Source organism: Ursus arctos, unplaced genomic scaffold (assembly GCF_023065955.2).
Source record: "Ursus arctos isolate Adak ecotype North America unplaced genomic scaffold, UrsArc2.0 scaffold_34, whole genome shotgun sequence".
NCBI lineage: Eukaryota > Metazoa > Chordata > Mammalia > Carnivora > Ursidae > Ursus > Ursus arctos.
Window position 1 is genome coordinate 5,686,481 of NW_026623030.1, and position 24,827 is coordinate 5,711,307.

The window sequence follows — 24,827 nt, forward strand, 5'->3', positions numbered from 1 at the left end:
AGCTCCCCACTAAAGCGATAAGCATGTCATCTTCATGAAAGAAAACATTACTCAAGAATGACAGTGCTTCAAATTGGAATCTCCCCCATCTCAGTGGGATGGTGCAACAGTGTGTGTCTCTAACAAACAGTAACAACACAATGCAATAGGATGCAATTTGGGTGGACAACATTTGTGGATGAAATACAAGTTAGTCACAACAGCAAGCTGTCTTTTGTGCACATGTATATTCAGATGTCCTGCCCAATATATAGAGAAAGGCTCTCTGTTGATATGAAGATTTTTCTTTCTTAGTGTTTTCCCACTGGAAGGGCTGGCAGCTCACTTCCTGTTTCTTGGCATGTCCACTTTGAATATGAAAAAGACACCTCACAAAGCAACTTGATAGATCCCATCATAAAAGCATGTATTATTTACTTGTGCCTCATGCTCTGAACTCTGCAGCAACCCAGCTCCCGGCAGGACTTTCTAAAAGTCTTGCATTGCTACAGCATGCCTTTGAGGCTGCCAAAGTCTCAATATGCATTTTATCATCTGCCACATGTGAATGACTTCCTTTTCAAAGGAGCCATGTTCCAGGTAGATTGCAGTAATCACCACCCCTTTGTATCATCAAAAGTCATCCTCAGAATGTCTTCCTGGGGTACCATACTATTTGGAACATGGGAGAAATCAATCAGAAATAAATGCCTTGTAGTCTCCCCCAGCACCTTGTTCTTCCTGAAAGCCACCACTGCTGTACACTGGGCCTTTGGCCCATGCCAGGCACCTGCAGAGCCAGCACTGCCTAGTGAGGGGAAAGGTGGGGCAAGTCCTGGTATGCTCAGAACCAGGAAGTGCAGTCTTTGACCCAATTCTTGCCATACATTTAATCTCGGTATTTTCCAAGCAAAGGTTTCAAGTAGCCAGTGCTATGTTGATTTCCCATCAGTTGACCTCAGTTGGGTCCTATGTCTCTTTGGCCCTCCTGGAATCCAGAGAACTGCAAAGCTCGAAGTACAACCAAGGATCTAAACCTTGCTAATCAGAATGTGGTCCATGGACCAGCAGTAGGCGCATCCACCTGCAAATTTGTTTAGAAAGGCAGAATCTCTGGCTTCACCCTGACCTCAAAAGCATCTTCACAAAACCCCCTGGGTACTGTGTATATTAAAGGTGGGGAAACACTGTTACACAAGGGCTGGCTGGGTGCCCAATGGGAGCCTCATGCTTTACTGCAGAATCTGATTTAACAAGCTGGCCAGTTCTGAGCAAATTATTCTTTTACATACACAATAAACTAGCTGTGTGACCTTGGGTGAGTTATGTTAACCTCTTCAAAAAAGATTTTCAAAAAGGCATTAATAATAGTACTTGACTCATAGTGCTACTGTGAGGATTAAATTGGGTAATATAGGTAAAGAGTAGTTAGCTCAGCACCTGGCATATGGATAAAAGCTGACAAATACTGACTATCATGAGTCTGGGTTTTCGCATATGTACTTTTAGACACAGGGTGGAAAAGAGCGCGCAATCTCAGACATCTGCTACCAAGTTACCTCAGGAAAACCAAGGTACATTGTCCAGGGCAGCACATCAGGCAATGAAGTGAAAAGGCCAGATGTAGGAGTTGCATCTGTGAGTAGAAAGAGGCAGTGATCAGGAAACTGGGAAGGTGGGTACCAGCTTACTATGTCACAAGAGCTAGCAGAGGGTAGAGACAGGTGGTTGAGGATGTCAAAGCAAGATAAAGCAGAAAGCAAGCTGCAGAACACTCGTGCCAACAGAGGAGGGACAGACTGTGCCGTAGGAGCATGGCAAGCTGGGTGCTCCAGCCCTAGACCCAACTCTCTGCCTCAGGAAAGACCACAGGTGCCATCCCGGACTCAGGCAGGTTCCACGAGGTCTGTCCTGCTCATTAGACCCGCCAGTCTAAACCAGGCAGGGCTGCTAACTATTCTACTCTCCTCATTTTGTGTTCTTGTGACTCTGTCTCTCTTTCTCTCCCCACCCGTGCCCTTTCTTCTGCTTCGTCCACCACAGTCAAACATGCAGCCAGGTCACCACAAATTCCCTAGGAGGGGTAGTAGCTAGAATAAGGTCAGAAGCCAGAAAGACCACTGGGAGAGAGATTGCAGGCTGCAGAGTGACTAATATTTGGTCAACCTGGAAGTAGGTCTTTGGATGGGGTTGGGAGAAAGTGGGAAGAAGAATGGGGCTTTCTCAAAGAAGCATATGTCCTCAACATGCAGCCCCAGTTCTGTGAGCAGCCCAACCTTCCAAAGGCAAGCTTGCAGAAGGCCACGTGAACCCATGCTTCAGCCTGGGGACTGCCTGCCTATAAAAGGCACAGTATATGCCTCATTCAAGGACAAATTCATATGCCTAATGACAACCCTGTCAGCAATATTAAGACATCTCCCATGCATTGTTTTCTAAGGCTGGTCTGTAAAGGATGTCATGAAGTGTCTGTAGAACTGGCACTTTTTGAGCACGATTAAATTCATTATTTGGGTTCTCTGCCTCAGAGCTTTCTCCATGGAGCTGAATAAGGTCAACACCATGAAACTTAATGGTGTCTTACAAAGGGAATGCATCAGGTCATGAGGGCCAGGGTTTTCCATGTTCTACCAAAGACTCCAACCCCAGTCAGCATCACCTTCAGACTTGCCTCTCTTTGCCAAGGGCTACTGCAAATGACAGAGATGGTTTCATTGTACAACACAAACATAACAATAACATGTATTACAACAGTCATCCAGATAATCTTTTACACTTGTGAGGCATGTGGTAATGTAAAAAAAAAAAAAAAAGAAAGAAAGAAAGAGACCATGGGAAGGAAGGGAGGGAGAGGAGAGGGAGGGAGGGAGGGAGGGAGGGAGGGAGGGAGGGAAGGAAGGAAGGAAGGAAGGAAGGAAGGAAGGAAGGAAGGAAGGAAGGAAGGAAGAAAAGGGGATGAGAGGACCTTGGAGCAGAACTCAGAAGTTTAGTTCCAACTGTTTCTCTCATCCTTAGGTCCCTGAGCAATTTTCTTCCCCTATCTGAATCTCAGTTCACTCATATGCAAATGGAGAAAACACCTTCAAACATTCAGTAAAGAGGAAATGATAACATGTGGAAAGTGTTTTGTACACTATATATCACTGTAGAATTTACATTTTATTTTTGCTCTAAGAGAAATAACACCCCCCCGAAAGAGTTAGGATATAAATCGTGATTAATGCTCAAGACAACTGAGAAAATTTTGTCCATTATTTCAAAAGTATGGCTTAAATGCAAGTGACCTCAGGATACAGGAAATACGTAACAGATTATTTTTTCTTCCATACTTTCAGCTTTATGGTTATAGCTAACATCATTTCCCCTCTTACAAATATTTCTTTTTCTCTTCTCACACATGTAAACCTATTCAGAGTGCACGATAGGTTTTCCAATACTATGAAAATCCCTTCCACACGCTTTATGATCTGCCACAGCTTATCTGGGGATGCTTTTCCCGCCACATGCAGATCAAGGAGTCACTACGGGCTCGTTCACAAGAAGGGGCCTAATAGGCTCCTACAGAAATCCTAAAGGCTCCAAAGGTACTGTTCATTTAAATTGGGAAGGGAAATGAACATGCACAGAGAACATATCTCATACATTTCCAATGGGAGTGTTTGCTCATAATAGTACCATAAAAAATTCCCACAGGAAATGAGCCCCCTCCCCAGTAAAATAAGATTCCCAAATTGAAATAGAGTTCATAAGATTTCAAGCATGTTTAATACTTAAAATGTTCTGAAAGGGAAAAAGCTGCTCAAAATTTGCAGACACAGAGAACACACACACACACACACACACACACACACACACACGCAGAGGCAAGTTGCCATTTAGAAAACCAGTGCTATAAGGAGGGAGGGGTGAGGTGTGGCAGCCATCATCTAACACAGGATCCCATAATAAACACCACTGTTGTTATAATCTTGCTTCAGGATCTTGGTCTTCCCTTGCTGAGCCACATTAATGTAGAAGTGACAAGAGGTGGCCCAGTGCTGGTGTGGAGAGGTCCCCCAGGTGGGGCTCCAGGTCAGGCACACGGCAGGAGCACTGCTGGCAGAAAGCTGCAGAGCTTAGGGGTCAGGACCCAGGGTACCCCTGCAAGGGGCAATGGCAGCACAGAATAAACCTATTTGTGGACACACGGGGAATATCCCCAGGAAGCACCCCAAAATATTTGAGAGCACCAAGAAGAATCAAGTGAAATCACATTAACAGAAATTTCCAAGGATTTAGGTCCTATATCAGCACCTCCTGTCCCTTCACAGTCACTCTCTGCTTAAGAATTTCTGCCAAGTCCTGGTGGCCACTTGGGCTCTCCTATCCTGTCACCAGTGCCCTAAACCCATCCTAGTGCCCAAACTCCTAGCGGCCCAGGATGCAGAGAGGAAGAATGACAGTTTCTCCTTTCTGTTACACTCTAACTTTAGAGTTGTCACAGCAGTGTTTTACATAGTTCAGTAAAATAGGTCTTCAGTTTTTCATTTACAGGGCATCATTCTCCTGGGAACCAGTCCCAGTTAAGCTAGAGTTCTGGTCTGTAACCTGTGCTCAGGTCTCCTGCTCTCCTCCAACGGCTCAGATGCTATGGTGGGGCCATATGGTGGGGCCCACTTCAATACGCCCGGTGCCCTTTCTGGAGGATGCCCTCAAACCTGCAGTGGCCCCTGCTCAAGTTCATCTTTCAGAGGCTCTTCAAGCTGAATGAGGATGGGTCTCTTGTAGGCAGGTCATCCCCACCTGACTTTAAGACCTTCCCAGATACAATGTAGACTCGAGATGGGATCTCTGCCACCAGAAGCAAGCCTGTTAACTCTCAGTGGTGTTGGTAAAATTCCTGCACAATCAATCAAGGTTACGGGGATACTCATGTTTTCCTGGGAATCCTGACTAGTTACTACCCCCAGCTGTCCAGTATTAGCATGATCTAGAAACGGCTCTATGGTCTGAAAGGCACACTTTAAAATGTTTAAATATCTGAATGAGAGATTCAAACGGCATGGGAACTAATGCTTACTGAATATTTGCTGTGTGCCAGGTGCTGTGCACTCTTCATTCTTCAGGCAAAACAAAAAGTTGACCTTAGTATCTCTATTTTACAGATGGGGACACTAAAACTCTTGGATACTAAGTCAGCTGCTGAAAGTCACAAAAATAGTAAGTCGGGACTTACAAAATGCAGGTCTGTTAACTCCCACTCCACTCTCTCCATCATTGAACACTATTTTCCAAAGTAATCTAGTTCAGCGTACCAGAATAGCTGAATACAAGGGTGTCTAGCCTGCTTGTAAGCATGCACCCATGCAAGGGCACACACATACTCACAAATCAGGCACAGAGATTGTAATTAAGCTTCTCTAACACTCAGGCATGGTGAGGATAAGTACCTTTAAACTAGGGCAGCCTTAATTTAGAAATGGGGTGAGATGGGTAGTGATACAGCCAACTTAACTGCCATCTAAATTCTCTTTAAGATCAAGAAGATCAAGTCACACTTAAAGCTTTAGAAGCGGAGAATAAAATCACGGGCTTAGTTCTGACCTGGAAAAAAAAAAAATGCAGAGCTTCAACCACAGAGACCTTGCATTAAACAACATCTGCTCTGGTGGGGGGCTGTGAGATGTACAATTCATTCCATAGGATCGGACTGCCCTGGCTTTTGCTGGAATGAAAAGGTTCTGGAGTAAAGACAGGTGGGGGCTGATTAGTAAACAAAAAATAATAAACGATTACTGTTTTAAGACTTAGAGTTTTTGGAGTGACAGTCTGTTACACAGTATCGCTGAGGTACTAGCTAACTGATACAGACAGTAATTTTCCTTTCCAGGGATAAGATGTTCGCAAGATCGATCGCCACACAGTGTGTAACCATTCTGCTTATTTCTTTTTTCCTAAAAACTCAGGTTAAACGATATGCCTCTATTTAACTTCATTTTCTTCACATACAGAAACGATACCTTAGTTTTCCTTAGGAAAAAAATTAAACAGGTATGGCAGGATGTGAAATTGGTAGTTTTGAATGAAGTGTCAAGATGCAGTAAAAATATATGCCAAAGCAAAGGTACAGATCAACATGTATTTTCATAAGAAAACACAGAACAAAAATTAATAGTTGGTGCCAGATATTTATAAGACCTTCAATGCTTACTCATGCTCAAGTACAAAAGAGCCATGGCAACATCTGAGAAGGGGCCTTCTCTGGTGTTCCCAGGCTCACTCCTAATCCCAAGGGTTGGAAGAGGGAACGTCTGATCTAGACTGATCTAGGAGCCCTGAAGTTTGAGAGAACTCTATGAAGAGAAGAGAAAACTCTCTGGAGAGTCTGTGCCGTATGTCTCACTAGGACTCCTGGCCAGGGGACAAAGTGGAATGGTGCTTCCCCCTTTGTCTCTGGCCAAGGCAGAAAGAGGGTCATGGGACCATTCAAAAGCGTTAAACAAGTCAGGGAGGCGCAGTGCACTGCTGCCTGATTCCCACCAAAGAAATCTTGGGACCAAAGAGATGGGCTGACTTGCCTGCTGTGGAGACAGTAAAGGAAAGCAGCTGCTCCCGCTCATGGATGGGAGCTAAGGGATTTCCCAGAGTCTTCCTAAACAAAGGATGTGGGTCATGAGGGAGAGCCCACTAAAGCTGGTTCAAATCTTCCACAAACGGTCCAACTGGAAAAACAAAGGGATCCTAACAAAAAGGGTCTGTGTGCAGGGGGCCATCCACGTAGCAAGAGAAGCGGCCAGTGGAGGAAAAAGCATCACCCACACCAAGGAAAGTGCAAGAGCAAGCTCCTAGTGGGCAACTCCGAAGAACCCACATGGACCAGTTTTCCACTGTGGCATAACCAGTAGCCATAGATTCAGTGGCTTAAAACACCTGGTGGTTAGCTCACAGTTCTGTAAGTTGGAAGTCTAGCATGGCATGGCTAGGTTCTCTGCTCAGAGTCTCATGAGGCTGTGCTCTCTGCCACACCCACCCATGTTCGGGGCAGGATTCAGTTCCTTACTGTTGTAGGACTGGGGTCCCCATTTCCTTCAGCATGCCCCGCTCCTGACAACAAGGCAGCTCATTTCATCAAGGCCAACAGGATGGCATCTGCTGCTGCTTCTCATCTCTTTTAAGGACTCACCTGTTAGACTGGGCCCATTCTGGATAAGCTCCCTTTTTATGAACGGGTTGGGAACCTTAATTATACCTGTCAAATCCCTTCACCCTTGCCATATAATCTTGACAGTGACTATCCAATCACAATTACAGCTGCCACCCACACTCAGGGGGAAGGGATTATCTAGGGCGTGTATATCTGGAGGCAGGGATACTGGGGACCATCTCAGAATTCTGCCTCACGTACCACAAAATCACTAAACAGATAGCTATATGTCTATGGAGACCCAAAGAACGCAAACCACCCTACGGCCTTGCGAGCATTCCTATTTCCCGTACCCTCTCTCTTTGTATGACTTATCTTGGTTAGCATGCTGGAGGAAGGGTGGAGGTGTGATGGGGTTGAAGGACAGATGGCCACACCTGCTCTCTGGACTCCTAACCACAGACACGGACCAAGGTACTTTTTACTGCCTAAAAATGAGGAGTCAGGGAAATGCCTGAGCTTAACCAGAAGGGTGAAGAACATCCATGGGAGACAAATGAAAATGTTTTTAAAGATTTCTTTTTATTTGAGAGACACAGAGAGAGAGAGAGAGAGAGAGAGAACACAAGGAGGGGGAGCAGAAGGCAAAGGGTGAGGGAGAAGCAGGCTCCTGGCTGAGCAGAGAGCCCCAAGTAGGGCTCGATCCCAGCACCCTGGGATCATGACCTGGGCCGACGGCAGATGCTTAACCGACCGAGCCACCCAGGCACCCCCCTCTGAAAATGTTTTTAAATTAAATCTTGAGTCCTGCTTGATCAATTATAACTCTTTATAACCGTGGGTTTAGAGGCCACTCGGTTTTCTTCTTTATGCTTTCTGAACTTTAAACATCTAATAAATATATTAAACACATATTTATATGCTTTATATCTTAAGATAACACTATAAAATATTATTTACAAAAAAGTTGATCATATCATGAGTTTCTTACTAAAATTCCCGAACAATAACAACAACAACCACAACATCACTCTGGATTCACTGCTGGGATTTTAAGAGCTTGGGTTCATTTAAAGGAGTAATAAAGTACCTTTGGCCCCAATTAAGAAGACAAATGTAAACATGCAGGATATGGCTTTTGTGGCCGACGTTACATTGCTCTGGTCCCTTTTGCAATGTTCAAGCTTCTACTTGAATGACATGGATGAAGACTGGTGAGTATTTTGGGTAGGTGCCATGTTCCATGACATGAAGCTTCGTAAGTCAGTCACATCTCAGATAACATATCTCATTTGCACAGTAATTTTTTACATAGAATTAAGCCCTCAGGACCACCCACTGCAGACATGGCCTCTCCAAGCATCTGGGAAACTAAGAAGTATAAAAGTCATGTTGTTAAGCATATTTACATGATTATCATACAGTATAATTCTACGCAAATGTAAAAAATTGGTCTGTCGTAGAAGATTTTCTAGAATCAATTACGGATAATGTTCCATTTCAAGGGGCTACATGGGCAGTGGGATCAAAGACTCTTTTGTTCTATATACCAGCAAGGCTTTCAAACAAGCTGGTCAGAAAATTATGCGGCTTATCCAACGAGCAGGAACTCAGCCTGCGCAGCCAATACTGAAAAGCAAATCAAGACAGGAATACTGAGGTATTTACTACTTTAAACAAAAGAACCCGATCAGAAATATTTTTGTTTCAATGCACTGCCTTTAGGAGAAAAATGATATTAGCAAACATAATCAACGAGTAAAATTTGTGAGGGGCGTTGTTAGAGTAAGAGCTTCAGGCAAGGTATTTTGCCATAACCATAGAAAGTAAGAACTAGTATTGTTACCTAGCCTGCAGACAGGAGACCCAGACAAGGCAGGTTCCATAACTTGCCCACAAAAATAAAACCAAGTATTGGAGCTGATTATTCACCAGCCTTAGAGAAAACACGGATGGCTATTAGGTTTCAAATTGTATTTCCAGTAATGACTCTTACTATTTTATAATAAAAATTTTTCCATATTTCTCATTCTTGTCCTAAGGTACCTCTCATACTTAAGATATGTTTAAAATTCCAAAACACAGAGCACGTAAGCAATAGGGCTGCGGTAAACTCAGATGACTCCCAGTGGTGTGTTCATTAGAATGGACCCTGGGACAAGGATGGTTTCCAATCACAGCCCCCTCACACCACTCATCATAAAACGGAGTAGGGGTAAAGGGTGTAATTGTATGGCTTTTGCGCCACCTCCCAATTCATGCCATCAGCGCGGTACCCAGAGAGAATATTACTAAAGACACTCTGTCATAATTTGAAGTCTTCTGGTTTGTTTTATTGTGTTCCATCTCTAATGAGAGCAACAGCCAAAAGCTCTTAATGACCGTAGTATACTTTCCACAACAGGCCGATTTTCACACCTGTATCAAATTACGAAACAGTCTAATCATGTAAATAGGCTTAACAAGATAATCAGTCTTCTCAACCAAATTTTCCAAACAAATATTCATAGTTAAGACACAGAACAATTCCATTTAGGAAGTTCAGAGAAAACGCACTTGCTATATAAAGCAGACCGACACACTGGGACGTAAAAATGCAGAGCACGGGGAAAAGCAGCGGGGTTCCGCGTGGAGAGTTCCGGTCCATGAAAGGCAGGTGAAGTGAGGCAAGAAAAGGATACTTGGAGGGGAGGAAAGAGGAGAAAAGAGAAGGTTATCCCAGGTTTGGTTAAGTGAGGGCCCCTGTGAACGCTCCTAGGCAGGGCAGGCACACCGTCTTCCAAACTCTAGCTTTCTCCCCACACTACAACATTCATCTGTAGTACTCATGCTCCAGAAAACTAAAAGCTTGAATCCTCATCATTTGTAACGCCAGGCAGCATGAGAAATTGAAAACATGAGCATCAGTGAGAACAACGTCTCCTCTCAAACTGGGCTCACAGAACATGCATATTCCACAAGTTGCTAACAGGTCTTTTTCGAAAAACAGAAAGAACTCCATGGTGAAGTAAGTGTGGAAATTGTTGCACTGAACAAAGATGAACAGGCTTTCTGACTTCTCAGGACATTCAACAGACTAATGTGAATGATGAGTCTTTCGGCAGAGGGTAAGGATTGGTGGTGGGGCCAGGAGGTGACCAAGGGTTGGGGGGCACGTTCTCCACCACCACCATCCCCTCTATTTTGTGACAAAGACAATTCCTGTCTTCTTCATCTCCTATAAAGTTCTGTGTGAGAACATCTTTAAGTTGCCTCTTTTGGGTCAGTTGTCCTATAGAACAGCTGCCCCTAGAAGCTTCCTGTGTAACATTTTTGAGCAGCTAGGTGTGTACACAGTGTCCCCAACCTTGTCTGAATATGGAGCTTCCTTTGTCAAAAGACATCTACTAATATGTCAGCAAACAGAATACTAAAAATACGTGAAACGTGGTTTAGCAAAATTTGGACTAGAGATATTTAGGTGAGGCTGTTCTTCTATGCCCCACCATTATTCTAGGTTCATATTTCTCTTCACCATGGAATGCCAACCGGGCCACTCTCTGGTAATCCTGGAGCACAGTATTCAGCAGACTTGGTAAGCCACCTCCAATGAAACGGTTAAGAAAATTAGAGTCATCTTATGAATCCCTCTGAGGACTTACAGTAACTTACTTCATTGCCTGAGTCCGTAATAAGTGTATTTTCAAAAAGAACTGGTAAATTACAGGGCTTTTAGAGGACACTCATGATTAAGAATTATTCTGTTTCAAACACACACACTTTCTATTCTCTTTTTCAAGAGAAGCTAGGTGGACACTTTACCTAGTAAGTTCCAAATATGTCTTAAGCTTCAAGCCTTTGGAGGTGACAGTATCTATTTTACATAACAGTGCTTGGTTATATACACCCTAACAGCAACTTGGAGGTCATGAAAATGAAAAATCTATATGAACTGGCAAACCACAGCACTTTCAGAGTATCTACTAGGGATAAAATGAGATATGGTAAAATTTTCATTTCTGCTAACTTTTGCAAGATGTTAAGTCTCTTTGGAAGAGGCCAAGTGCCCCCTTGAAGAAGTTAATCAAAAGAAGGAAAACCCGAGGTAAGGCAGACAAAGGAAGTGATAATGCTCACTCCCTATGGTGACCCAAGGAGAATATGGCACATTGACTCCAAACGTTTCTGGAACTAGAAAAATGATGAGCTCCATATCTGGCAATACAGTGCATGAGATCCCCAGAACAGCCCTCTCCTGGAAACAACTAAAGTGCTGGATAAAATAAAATGAACAATCTTTAAAATAGAAGTAAGAAAGCAAGCAGCACTCAGAAGCTAAGTGAAAGCAGGCACTCGGGAAGTCACGGAGCACTGCATGAGGCTTTCACCTCCAAAGCATTTGCCAGGGTGATGAATTTGAGTTTTCATTTTCATGGCTCTTGCAGCATAGAACACAGGAGACAAAAACCCAGGGCATTTCCACCGTGGGAGTCCAACAATAAACACTGCTGTTTGATAAAACTGGGTCTCCTGAGAATTATATGTTTAGTGTAATGGTGAACTAGAGATAAACCCACTCCCTGTGCCCATCTTACCCCACTGGCCTATAAGGAAAATTACTAGTCTTGAGGAGGTGGGAAAACAATCTCCCGTGAGAATTAATGACCCTATGCTTGTCCTTAGGCAGGTTTATAAACGAAAATCATACTTTCTGGGTAAGTCAAAAACACTCAAGCCAGTAACAGAAGATGGTCAAAAGCTAAGGATATTTAAGACATCTGGTGGGTATACAGGCAAGTAGCCCCTGGAGGAGCTCACCCTCAATCTAGGCCTCAGGAATGCCCATAGACATAGTTCTAAGACATATAAGCTCACATTAACACACACACACACACACGCACACGCACACACACACCCTAACAAAACAAGAAGCAAAGCACCATGAGAGAGAGTCAGCAGCTGAATGAGACTCGCAAAGACTGCAGACATGGAAAATACCAGTTATACAAAAGAAAATTACGTATGTTTAATATGTTGAAAAAAAAGAGAAATGGAAACTTTATACAAGGAGCCAGACACAATTTTAAAAAATGACCAATCCAACTGAAAAAAAGAAACAAATAAAACTTCCAAAATGAAAAATACAATAACTTAAACACAAACTTATTCCATGGGTTTAATAACATACTAGCCACAGTCAAGCAGTGAATTAATGACTGGAGGGAATTCTCCAGAATGTAGCACAGAAAAACAGAAGACACGGGAAATACAAAAGAGAGTTAACAGACATGGGAGATAGAGTGAGAAGAATTAATATACAATTAATCAGAAGGAGAGGAGAATAAGAACAATACAGAGAAAATATCTGAAGAAGTAACGACTGATGATTTTTCAGAACTGCTGAAAGACGCCAATCCACAGATTTGGGAAACTCATAAAATTCAGAGAAGGGAGTAAGAGGTCAGGGGAGAATGGGAAGGAGAGGGAGAACAGAAGGAGGAGGAGGAGGTAGAGAAAAAGAAAAAGAAATTCATGTCTACACATAAGGAGAACAGAATATCACATACAAAGACCTTAAAAAAATAGCTGAGAAAAACTATCCCAACCATGGGGCCCCAACAACTATAAACAACACTTTCTTTCCAGGAGCCCCATACAAGCCTCCAGACTATACTTGTGTAGAAGACAGGTATTCACCTGCCAGCTTCCCGAAAACACAGGAACTTCACTTTAGTGGTGGTCATAAGAGATCATTTGAAGGTTTAAGGAAATACCACCAGTAGATCATGTAACCCTCAGGCACCTGTGGAGCTCTCTCCAAAATGAAGCTACCTTTGGTTACACAGGGGGTTCCTGAGGAATACCTGATTCCTTATTTATATGCATTATGCAGGCAATGAGCATCTTACAAAAGGAGTCATCTGACTAGAAAAAGGGGAACAAAATTAGTCCTTGAACTTAGTGATCAATGGTTCCTTGGCTCTGGAAGGCATTCAGGTCATCCTCAACTCACTGGGCACGGTTGGTATGGGTGACAGACTTGCCTTGGTCTCTTGTGGGCCAAGGCAGTCTGTGCAATAACTTATCTATTCTGTCATGCCCAGATAAATGCCTCAGGTCAGAGAAATGTAAGGAAAAGCCACCTGACTTTCTCAGGTAGACTTTGATGGTTTAATGGGATTTCTTCCGCTTGTTGGGTCTGGGATCCCGAGGGACAAGTCTGAGGTCATTATTTCATGTTGGTCTTGTTCTGTTGATAACAGCCTTAATTAAATGCTGTATGAAACAAATTGAATGGATTTGGTTCTCAGCCTTCGTGGTGATCAATAGAATGGTGTACTCAGGGGAAAATTTCTCAGAAGCCAAGCTGGTGTAGAAACAAGAGGTGGATATTATTGGAAAACAATTCTCCATGGGTCTTTTGTGGTTCTGCACATCTTGTGAGCAAAGGCACTAACTATCCTTTGTTCTGGATTATCATTTCAAGAATGTCTGTATAGGAAGCAGCCTTGCAAGATAAAGACAGTAACTCCCTCTGGAGCCAAGGGCAAATCTGTTCGCTTCAGTATAATAAAAGATAATATTTCTCTCCAGACTAAAGGAGGGGCATGGGGCACCTGAGTGGCTCAGTTGGTTAAGTGTCTGCCTTCCAGCTCAGGTCATGATGTGTCAGGCTCCCTGTTCAATGGGGAGTCTGCTTCTCCCTCTCCCTCTCCCTTTCCCTCTCCCTCTCCCTCTCCCTCTCCCTCTGCTCCTCCCCTCCCCCCCCCATGTTTGCACGTGTGCATGCGAGAGCTCTCTCTCTCAAATAAATAAATAGAATCTTTAAAAAAATAAAGGAGGGGAGTGCTTACTGCTAATTATAAAAGATTTGGGTTCTCTAAGCTCAGGGCTTATTTAATTCAACCCATTGCATATGCATTCATCTGGGACGATGGCACCCCAGTGGGACTTGGGGCAAAGGGAAGTGATGCAAATATGCTGATGCTCATGCTGTTTGTTATTCTGGAAGTAATCAAGTCCTTTGTTGATAATCCAGGAGTCTCATATCTTCTGCCAGCATCCATAAAACTAGCAGGCTAAGTTGTTAGCTTGCAAGTAGGGTACAACCTCAGACACTTCACAGAGCTTGACTCAAACAACCTAAAAGAAAATGCGCAAAAAACTTGAAGACGCAATTCATGGAAGAAAAATCAGGACAGCCAATAAACATATCGAGTAAATGAAAACTAGAGCTCCAATGAGGTATTATTTCACACTGAAAAGCCTGACGAAAATCGAAGAGTCCCACAATATCAAGTGTCGGTGAGGACAGGAAGAAACTCAACACTTAAGACACTGCTGGTGAAAGTATAATTTGGCTAATCACTCCAGAAAACAATGTGGCCTTCCAGGACAATCGAAGATGTACATATCCCATGACCTGGCAGTATCATTCAAGGGTGATTCACTGAATCCCTTGTACACATGCACCGTAAGACAAGTACTATTTGCAATAACAAAATATTTAAAGCAACTCACATATCTACCAGTGGGAGAATGTATATACCCACCTTGTGGCATATTTATACCACCCATGCAGCAATATGGATGGATGTCAGAAACTTGTTGAAAAATAAAGTTGCAAAAGAATAAAGCTATTACGATTCATCATATAAAGTTTAAAAACATACTAAAAAAAACCGAACTGTTCAGGAACACATATATACGAGGAAATCTATAAAGAAAAGAAAATAAATGATAACCACGAATGCTGAGTAGTGGTGACCCAAGGAGAGACACGGGTGAGCCCCGAGTAGGCACATGAAAGACGGCAAAGATGAGGGCGACATTCTTCTGCTTGAACCCAGCGGTGGGAATAGGAGTGCCCACTGCACTGCGATGTTTCTTAATACCTCACAAATATGCTACAAATATTTGCTCGTAAGAAGCCAATTTTTTTAAAAGGGATGCCAACTACGTGAGGAGCACAGGTTGATTCCAGGTTGTTTTCCTTCAAAAAACAAACAAGAACCAACACCACGAAGAAAGCAGCACCAAGGGCTTTTTCTCCCAGTGAGCTGCCCCATTCCAGAGTAAACAAATCCAAACCTATGTGAGATACCTCCACCTAGAGTTCAGAAAACTTGCTGGGAATAAAATACATGGAGGCTCTGCGACACTGACCCTGAATCAAAGATAGCATCAATGTGAAGTACCGCTCTGTTGCTTTAGGAATCACTGAAATTTACAATGCTACCTGGACAATAAAGAGCCCAGCTCTTGGGGGGCGCCTGGGTGGCACAGTGGTTAGGCGTCTGCCTTCGGCTCAGGGCGTGATCCCGGCGTTGCGGGATCGAGCCCCACATCAGGCTCCTCCGCTAGGAGCCTGCTTCTTCCTCTCCCACTCCCCCTGCTTGTGTTCCCTCTCTCGCTGGCTGTCTCTATCTCTGTCGAATAAATAAATAAAATCTTTAAAAAAAAAAAAAAAGAGCCCAGCTCTTGGAGCATGTGTCTGTGAGGAGGCTGTCACCGAGAGACAGAGTTCTGTCTGCGTCCTCACACTGCTGCACACATCATACCCTCAACTGCAGCTTCACAGCAAGAGGAAGTACTCGCTGCATCAGCACTGTGCCTCTTCAGCTTATGAGACCAAGGTGATGAGTGAACAAAGACGGGAATGCCCTTGGAGGTACTGAGATCTACAGCCATCTATAGAAAATGAGACCTTCAGAACACCACTGAAAGAGACCATTTGTGGTTTTACTGCTACAGGGGCTGCTATAAAGATTCAATCTTGTTAGAACTTTGTTATGGTAACATGTATTTGCAACACTCTCAGTATCTCTACCTTCATTTTGGGGATGCAGGGAAAAAGGAAGAGATATAAATAAATATGGAGACTTTTAGGAATCAGAATATTTCAGCTTGCTTAAGAAACATTCACCATAAAATGCAAATAAACACTTCAAGCCATAAGGATTGAAATATAATTTAGAAACGTTTTTCACCCTACAGATCTTGTATCATTGTCTGATTTGGGGGGGGGGTGGTCCTAAGAAAAGTAAAACAGAAACCATTGTTAAATGATGGGAATTAAATATCTGAATTTGTAAGTCTACTGAGATTTCTTCGAGAGATTGGTAAAACATGAGGGGACCTTCATCAGTGTTGTATATCAGCAGTACAGGCATCGGTACTGTTACCTAGGTCTGAAAAGCTACCGAAACGTCTCATCAATGGCTTGCTTTATCTGACAGTTTAAAGTTTATTTCTTTAGCTTGGAATCTACATGCTTTCAGTTTTTTTGTTTTGTTTTGTTTTTATTTATTTTTTTGGTTTTTTTTGAGAGAGAGAGTGCTTGCGAGTGTGGAGGGGGGAGAGGAAAAGGGAGAGAATCTTTTTTTTTTTTTAAAGATTTTATTTATTTATTTGACAGACATAGAGACAGCCAGCGAGAGAGGGAACACAAGCAGGGGGAGTGGGAGAGGAAGAAGCAGGCTCATAGCAGAGGAGCCTGATGTGGGGCTCGATCCCATAACACCAGAATCACGCCCTGAGCCGAAGGCAGACGCTTAACCGCTGTGCCACCCAGGCGCCCCAAAGGGAGAGAATCTTAAGCAGGCTCCATGCCCAGTGCGGAGCCTGATGCGGGGCTTGATCTCACAACCCTGAGATCATGACCTGAGCCAAAATCAAGAGTCAGACACTTAACTGACTGAGTCACCCAAGTGCCCTGACATGCTTTCAGTTTTTTGAAGACAACTGTCCTGTAACTGCAAGGCTTCTAGGACAAAGTTAGCTTTCATAGTTACATATAAATGGAAACATAGGAGCAACCCACCACTCCTAGGACCAGAACCCTGTTTGTCTCCTGCCCTTTGCTATATATTTGGAAGCTTTACAAAAAGCAAAGTCAGAACTACTCATCTTTCACACCCACAGGCCACCATGGATTTGGGTTTATTTCAAACAGCCTCTTGTGAAGTAGAAGACTGCATACCAATGTTGTGCACGAGACAGGTATGCTCTCTGAGCCATCTCCATCCATAAGGGAAGACACTGTGCTCCACCATTTACCTTCTCTCTGCAACAACAGCTGACCCTCCAACGCCCATGTAACTTAAATACTTCCTAACTATTTAAACATTGCAAAAATGCCCATGAAGAGAAAAGTTGCCCAGCCACGGTGGTAATGGGAGAAGAAACGAGGTGCAGAGTTGGCATGGTTTTGGCTAACATGCTTTCAATTACAGCACATAGCAATGTTATATTTTGCTGCTTAGAAGGGCCTTTTTATTCTGCTCCTCTATAAACAGCAAGAAAAGGCAGATTTGAACAGAGCAGCTGAACCTGGAACTCTAACCTGCTCACTGGGAAACTGGAAGAGGCTGCGGCAGCAACGCAGAGCTGGGTTTCCCCTCTGGGCTGATGCATGTGCTTAGATCATCAGTCTGCATTACTTTAATCTGATTCTGGAATGGGCTCAGAGTCACTGCTCCTGGAGGTAGAATTTAGAGTACCAAGTGGACCCACAGCTTCTTCAAATGAACTTACAGAATGACACAAACGCTCAACTGAAACAGAGTCAAGATTCTATGTAACAAGTAGCACCCTGATTATGGATGCTACAGCCATATTGAGCCTGCTCCACCTCTATTTCGCAGCCCAGAATCTTGATCGATCCGTCAGCTAGGCCCACCTAACTTAGATATCTATGTTTCATTAAACAAGAATCGGATACTTAACTCTGAACTTCATAAAGAGAGGGAAGGAGAAAGGAAATGGGATTAATATTTGTTGAGTATCTATTATATAGTAGAAACGCACTCAGCGACTTATCTGCATTCATTTAATTTCCACACAATTCCATGGAATCAGTTTATTATCTCGTTGTATAGATAAAGAAACCGAGGTTAAAAGAAAGTCACATACCCAGTCATGAAGGGGTCGGGACTCAACCAGGACTTCAGCAGTCCAAAGATACGGATTTGAAAACATGTGGGTCCATATTACAGAATGAGAATTACATACAGTTTACTAGACGTAAATGTAAAAGTTAATATATACAACATGCTATAAATGAAATACAATAGTAGTTTATAATCTTTCCACCTTCCCATTTAGAAAATGGTGAAATCTTAAACAGAGTCAAGGTAAGAGACATAACTCTGACACTTTGAATCACCCTCTTTTCATCACCCCAGCTGCCTATATTTATCCATTGTGACTCTCTCTGAGCCTTATAGGTGAAAAAAAAACTTCAGTACTTTCTGCGGTGAATTCTCGATCTGTCTACAATCTCTCCAAGTTCTGACTCTGAATCATGTCTTTATCAACTGGACTCCTAAACTCTCTTATATGTTGCAAATTTAAAAGGATAAGCTAAAGTGTGCCAGGCTAGGATATATCTTTCACTGTTACCTAAGTCTGACTGGTACTCTATAAATATCCTTTAACATACTCTAGGGAAATCAAAGTGCAACACATCTCCAAGGCCTAGGGCCCTGATGTCTTCTACCTGGCCAGAAAACTCAGCAGAGCCTCCTGAGGCTAACAGAAACCTGAGACACCATGAGCTGATGATCAACAAAGGGGAGAGGTGAAAGTCTGTGATGACCCCGGAGCTATCTATCAGCTAATGTGGGCGCCGTACCCCCACACCAGCTAAGGAACATCTGAAGCTTCTGAGTCTGATTTTTCCCTAATGAAACAAGGGAAAGAGGAATGTAATTTAACTACTTCTTAACTATTTCAGGACAGCAAAAGATGTTCATGAGGGAAAAAAACTGCTCCCCCACAAAAATATCTTGTGTTTAGGGGCGCCTGGGTAGCGCAGTCGTTAAGCGTCTGCCTTTGGCTCAGGGCGTGATCCCGGCGTTCCGGGATCCAGCCCCACATCGGGCTCCTCTGCTGGGAGCCTGCTTCTTCCTCTCCCACTCCCCTGCTGTGTTCCCTCTCTCGCTGGCTGTCTCTCTGTCACATAAATAAAACCTTTAAAAAAAAAAATCTTGTGTTTAGCTCATAGTAATAATGTGGAAAATGTGACTCGTCTTCTGCTGTCTAAATGCTTTCTGAAGAATGAGACAAGTTACATTCCGGAAACTAGTACTAGTTATATAGAACACTGGAGGCAGGAATGGTGCAGAGATTATAGCCCCTTCAGAACCAGCTCTGTGACCACAGGGCAAGACTCTCCAGAAAAACATGAAATGTAGCATAGAGCAGACTGCGATGATTTGTTAATCAAACATAGACATTTATCGAGTCTACGAAGCCTGCCATATCCTGTTCTGGTGCTGAGCAGGCCCCTCTGGGCAGTTTGGGCCCTCATTAGTTTAAAGGAACTGCTGCTGGGCAACTAGTGTCTGAGTCAAATAGGAGCCACTGCTCCTGTCATCTGATAACTCAGAGCACAATCTCTGAAGTCCAAATGCAGTGAGAGAAGATGGGATATTTTCCCCAAGGTAGTACATAAAATAAGTCAAAAAATTTATTTTTCAGTATTTGTGGGAAGTAAGCTATGTTGTCAAAGTTACCTTCAAGCAAAATTTGACACTCCAAAATATTACAGCCAATGGGAATTTGGCTAATACTACCCAGGACAGTATTTGAACCTAATTAACCCTCAAAAAATAGATGGAAGATTTTAAATTAAAGATGAATGCAGTTATGGTTAACTAGAAGTGGAAGGAGGCAGAACACTAGGAAAAATCAATCTCCAATTTTCTCAAGTTAAATGTAGTAGTCATTAGTTTTCTAAGACTATTTCAAGCAAGCATTGATCAAGGCAATTTAACATAGTAACTATAAACCACAAAAAATTGGTCAATGAATCTAAGGAAGTATGAATCCAGCATGTGAAGGACAAAAGCAGCAAATCTGTTAGGGACATAACACACATTCCGACGCATCAACATTTGAAAGGAACCCTGCATCAAAACAAGCAGCTCTTGGGGCACCTGGGTGGCTCAGTCAGTTAAGGGTCTGTCTTAAGGGTCTGCCTTCGGCTCAGGTCATAATCCCAGGGTCCTGGGATCGAGCCCCACATGGAGCTCAGGTCCCACACTGGGTCCCCACTCAGCAGGGAGCCCGCTTCCCCCTCTCTCTGTACCCCTCTCCCTGCTTGTGCTCTCGCTCTCTCTCTCTCAAACAAATAAAATCTTAAAAAACTGCAAGCATCGGGGGCGCCAGGGTGGCTCAGTCAGTTAAGCATCAGACCCTTGGTTTTATCTCAGAGTCACGAGATGGAGCCCCAGGTCCAGCTCCGCGGCGCTGAGAGAGAGTCTGCTTAAGACTTTCTCTCCCTCTGCTCCTCCCACCCCCACACCCTTGCATGCATTCTCTCTCTCTCTCTCAAGAATAAATAAATAAATCTTTTTTAAAAAATTTGAGCACCCAACCTTTTCTACTCTAGAAACTCATGGTAAATGCCTTAAAAAACTTATCAAGAACCTGCCTGTTTGAGAATATTTTCTTACAAAGTTGTTCATAGGAAACAAGGCCATGGATGATTAGGCAACTACTAACTACACAGGGATCTAAAATGATCAAACGCATACTGTGACTCTGAAAGACGGTCCTTATTTTAGTCAGGTAGTTATGCCACAAAAGATATGCAGGTGAGGGGTTTAAAAAAGGGGGTAGCTAAAATAAAGAAATATAGACACATTCCCTTATTAAGCCTATATTCATCCTAGAAGTCCAGTGCAAGAGATAACCATCAAAAGAAACAGAAACAAATCACACTTAAAAACGAAGCACTATGGTTTGCCTTCCAACCCATCTTAGATAAACACAATGGCTGTTGGACGAGAATCCAAAGAATTTCAGTGATAAAGAGTGAAAGTACTCCTTGTTATAAATTTAACTTCAATGCCCAAGAAGTATCTTCAACTAAACGCATAAGCAGTCACAATAAGGTACACTCCAGATGTTTTACAACTTGCAGTCTCTGGAACATCTTTCCCAGTGCCAATGACAGTAAAAACAGATTTCTTGGGACAGTTTCTAATAAAGTCTGATTTGGGGAGTTAAGTCAAGCAACCAAAAGGGAGGTTAAAAGTGTTTTCTTTGTTTTAGGTTTAGGCATTTTTACTCTCGAGAGCCAATACTTCCTAATGCAGCATGTTTAAAAAGAAAGAAATACTGCTGGATGGTATTATGGCAGCTGTACTGATGCTATAAGCCTTTCATATCAGTGGGTCAAAACCAATCACTCATTCTCTCATCCCCAAATCTCCCAGGCAGTCCTCTAAGAGGAAAATCTTCCCCCTCAGGAGATCACAGAATTCATGATATATATATATTTTTTTAATCCATAATTTTGGAAGAGCATGCCCACTTTGTAGTGAACTGATAGCTGTGTGATGATTTTGAGGATATTTTACTTTCTCTTTTCAGAAACAGAATTAAAGGGCACAGCGGAGAAGAGGCCTTCTGAGCTTGTTCAGTTTTCTCCTATTTCTTCTTTGGGCTACACTCAGACCATTCCTCAAAAATCCTTTTTGTAAAGATACAAGTGACACAAGACCAACAGTCTCTATAGGTAACCCAATCCAGGCTCAAAGGACCTTGCTCTCAGAAATTATTTCCATTTCCCTAACCTCAGTGTGTTACCTTTTATTTGGAAGACCTAACTTTAATTCCATGTTTCCCAAGTAGATGAAAAGCCCACTTTGGTACCACCTCTACACCTCTTCCTTGTTTGTTTGTTTGTTTTCCCTCTTACTCCTCATACAAGCCATATGAATCCTATAACTGCTTCCTATAAATGCTATATCTCCCTCATCCTTTAGGTTGCTCCTACTCTCAGTAACGGAGATGGAATGGCGTTCACCAGGCTCTGGGTGTGAACCTCACAAGGACTGCAATCTGCCATTCTATGTTAGGGAAGCCAACCTGGTTGTCATAACCTTTCCTCAGAGGTCTCCTTTTTCAACCCTTTAATCATGTTTAAATGACTTTCTTTGGAAGTCTCTCTAAAGTGCCCTCATACTGTAGAATCGAATCGTTTTAGAGCTGGAAGAGATACTGTAAAGTCATCCAGGCTTTTACAGAAGGGAAAACTGAGACCCAAAGAGGCTGAGTGACATGCAGAAAGTCTCCCAGCTGGTTGCTAGATTTTACTGATTCTAGTTTTAACTAGAAGTCATGGATTCCTATTCCTATGAAACATACTACCTGTTCTGTTCGGGATCTGAGTACGGGCTATCTTTGCTTTACACACAGTTCAGATAGGAAAAAATGCCATTACCATACTTTAAATAACACCATCCGCAAACAGCACAGTTCAAATTTCAGTTATCAGAGTACACTGGCTAGGAGTAATAGCATGAAGTACAAACTCCACAGCTAGCTCTTCAGTCTACAAATCACTATGTAAATAACAGCTGAGCATCATGATTGGTAACCAATCATATCACTTCTTTCACAATCCGTTGGTGACTGGTCACCACACAGCTGTTATTTACACATAAACAGCAAAGGGTGTAGTAGTGTTGTGTCCTGTGTCCCAGGGATACATACATGCCATTTTACAAAAATGGGTAATCAGAAGAGAGAACTAGCCAACAAAGATAAAAAGAAATGCAAAGTGATAATGCTGGAAGTGAAATTTGAATCTACTATAAGTGGAGGTATGGAAGAAAGCTGACAGTGGGAACAGTGACCCTGACGTTGCTTAAGACTTAAAATATGCAGCTAGAAAAAGTCTGAGAAGGCAAGCTTATCACCATAAAGGAGGAGAGGAGTTGGGACAAAAAGGATAAAGGTGACCCAGGGGAAATGATGGGACCAAAAAAAATTTACATTAAAAGAACTCTCAGAGATATTTCACAACATTAAATGCACAAAGAATAAAATACTGGAAGCTGATCCAAACTAAGAAAGGAGTTTGACAATTCATCAAGGCACAGGAAAAAAACGCTTGCTCCGCACCATAAGTTACAGGACAGGAAGGAGATAGCAGGCTCTGTTCAAACTACTCTTGATAAGTTTTACAAAGAAATAGAACAGTTTAATTCTCAATGTTTCTAATGTTTCAAGTTATAGTACGCTAAATAAATACTAGTTTTACTACCACTTGTCATTTCCCTATATACTTATAATTGATAATAAGAGTTTTTAATGTTTTAACAAAAAATGTTTAAAGGTCAAGGAACAATTATAATTATTAGCGGGGCTAACCTAAAAAAAAAAAATCTCCTTTTTACTGTCGATAGAAGCTAACTGAGATTTAGCTTATGGGCGACCAGCTCCTAAAATCTACAGGAATTAAAAGACATTATTATATTTCTTTATTCAGTACCAACCACCAAATCCTGGGAGTCCCCAGAGTGTGCAAGGGATTATACTATAGGCCATCATGGTAACGCTGTGAGCTAGGGATCAAGTGCCTTGTCCCAGACACACGGCAGAGCTAAAATCCAAAGCCGGGTCCTCTGACTCCAAGCCACCCTCTCTGCCCACCCCTTCCACAGCCTATCCAGGTCCTCTGGTGGGAAGGATGGCATCTCTTACAAAGGATGGCGATTTCCACATCAGAATCCATCACAAACAGCAATGACAAGTAATGGGGGCATCCTTGGGGGAAGGTTGGCATAAGACGATTAATCCTAACTCGCACTCTTGTTTTTGCAGAAGAGAAAATGTGTATTCTGTATTACTTATTCATCCTTGAGTGTGCAATTGTTCGTTCAAAGACAATGGATATTCTTCTTTAAAATGATGGTCTTGGTCTTTCCTTTTCACTTCTGCCTGATATACACCTTACAATGCCCTCCCAGAACAAAACAAAATTCACTTTAGAACAGGCCTCATTCATAATGCACCCATTTTGCTTGTCTGGGTCCTCTCTAGCACGCCTGTGCTCCCGCTTCCCCTACCTGTGGTTCTTTATTTTATATTGAACTGCTGGAATACGCGAGGAAGTATTCTGATCCATTTTCCTCTTTCCTTTCTTATCTGTTTCCCTTATCCGATATTTTTTTTTAAAGATTTTATTTATTTATTCGACAGGATAGAGACAGCCAGCGAGAGAGGGAACACAAGCAGGGGGAGTGGGAGAGGAAGAAGCAGGCTCATAGCGGAGGAGCCCGATGTGGGGCTCGATCCCAGAACGCCGGGATCACGCCCTGAGCTGAAGGCAGACGCTTAACCGCTGTGCCACCCAGGCGCCCCAACACTTGTTGTTTCTTGTCTGTTTGCTTGTAGCTGTTCCGACAGACATAAGGTGGTAGCTCAGTGTGGGTTTTTTTTTTTTTTAAAGATCTTAATTATTTATTTGACAGAGATAGAGACAGCCAGCAAGAGAGGGAACACAAGCAGGGGGAGTGGGAGAGGAAGAAGCAGGCTCATAGCAGAGGAGCCTGATGTGGGGCTCGATCCCAGAACGCCGGGATCACGCCCTGAGCCGAAGGCAGACGCTTAACCGCTGTGCCACCCAGGCGCCCCCCCTTATCCGATATTTAAATTCCAATTCCTGTTTAGAGTATTTAGGGTATTTTTACTTAAGAGAGAGAGCCTCATACATGTCACCATTTTTCCTGGTACCTGGTCGTGGGGAAACATGTTGTCTGCTGGAAACAGTGGCAGACTGCCAACTATCTGTGGAAAAGGATTTTCAAAGCCTGCACGGAAGAGAAATATTGCTGAAGCACAGAGTACTGCATTTTCCAATGATACCATTTGTAATAGTATTTAGGGCCATCTTCCCTGGAACTGAGTAAAAAAAGTCATAGAGTAAAATAAGCTTAAAAGAAATCCT

General features: G+C 42.9%; 1 protein-coding gene across 39 annotated transcripts in view; it reads right to left on the reverse strand.

Annotated features, from left to right (window-relative positions):
* LDLRAD4 (low density lipoprotein receptor class A domain containing 4) overlaps positions 1–24,827 on the reverse strand; it is a 421,884-nt gene that overhangs the window by 111,367 nt on the left and 285,690 nt on the right. Inside the window, exon 6 of one of the 39 annotated variants that reach the window (XM_057305881.1) lies at positions 1,539–1,615. The exons of the other annotated variants lie outside the window; for them this stretch is intronic. The gene's annotated coding sequence lies outside the window, so the exon portion shown is untranslated. The remainder of the gene's footprint in view (positions 1–1,538; positions 1,616–24,827) is intronic. 39 annotated transcript variants of the gene reach the window in all.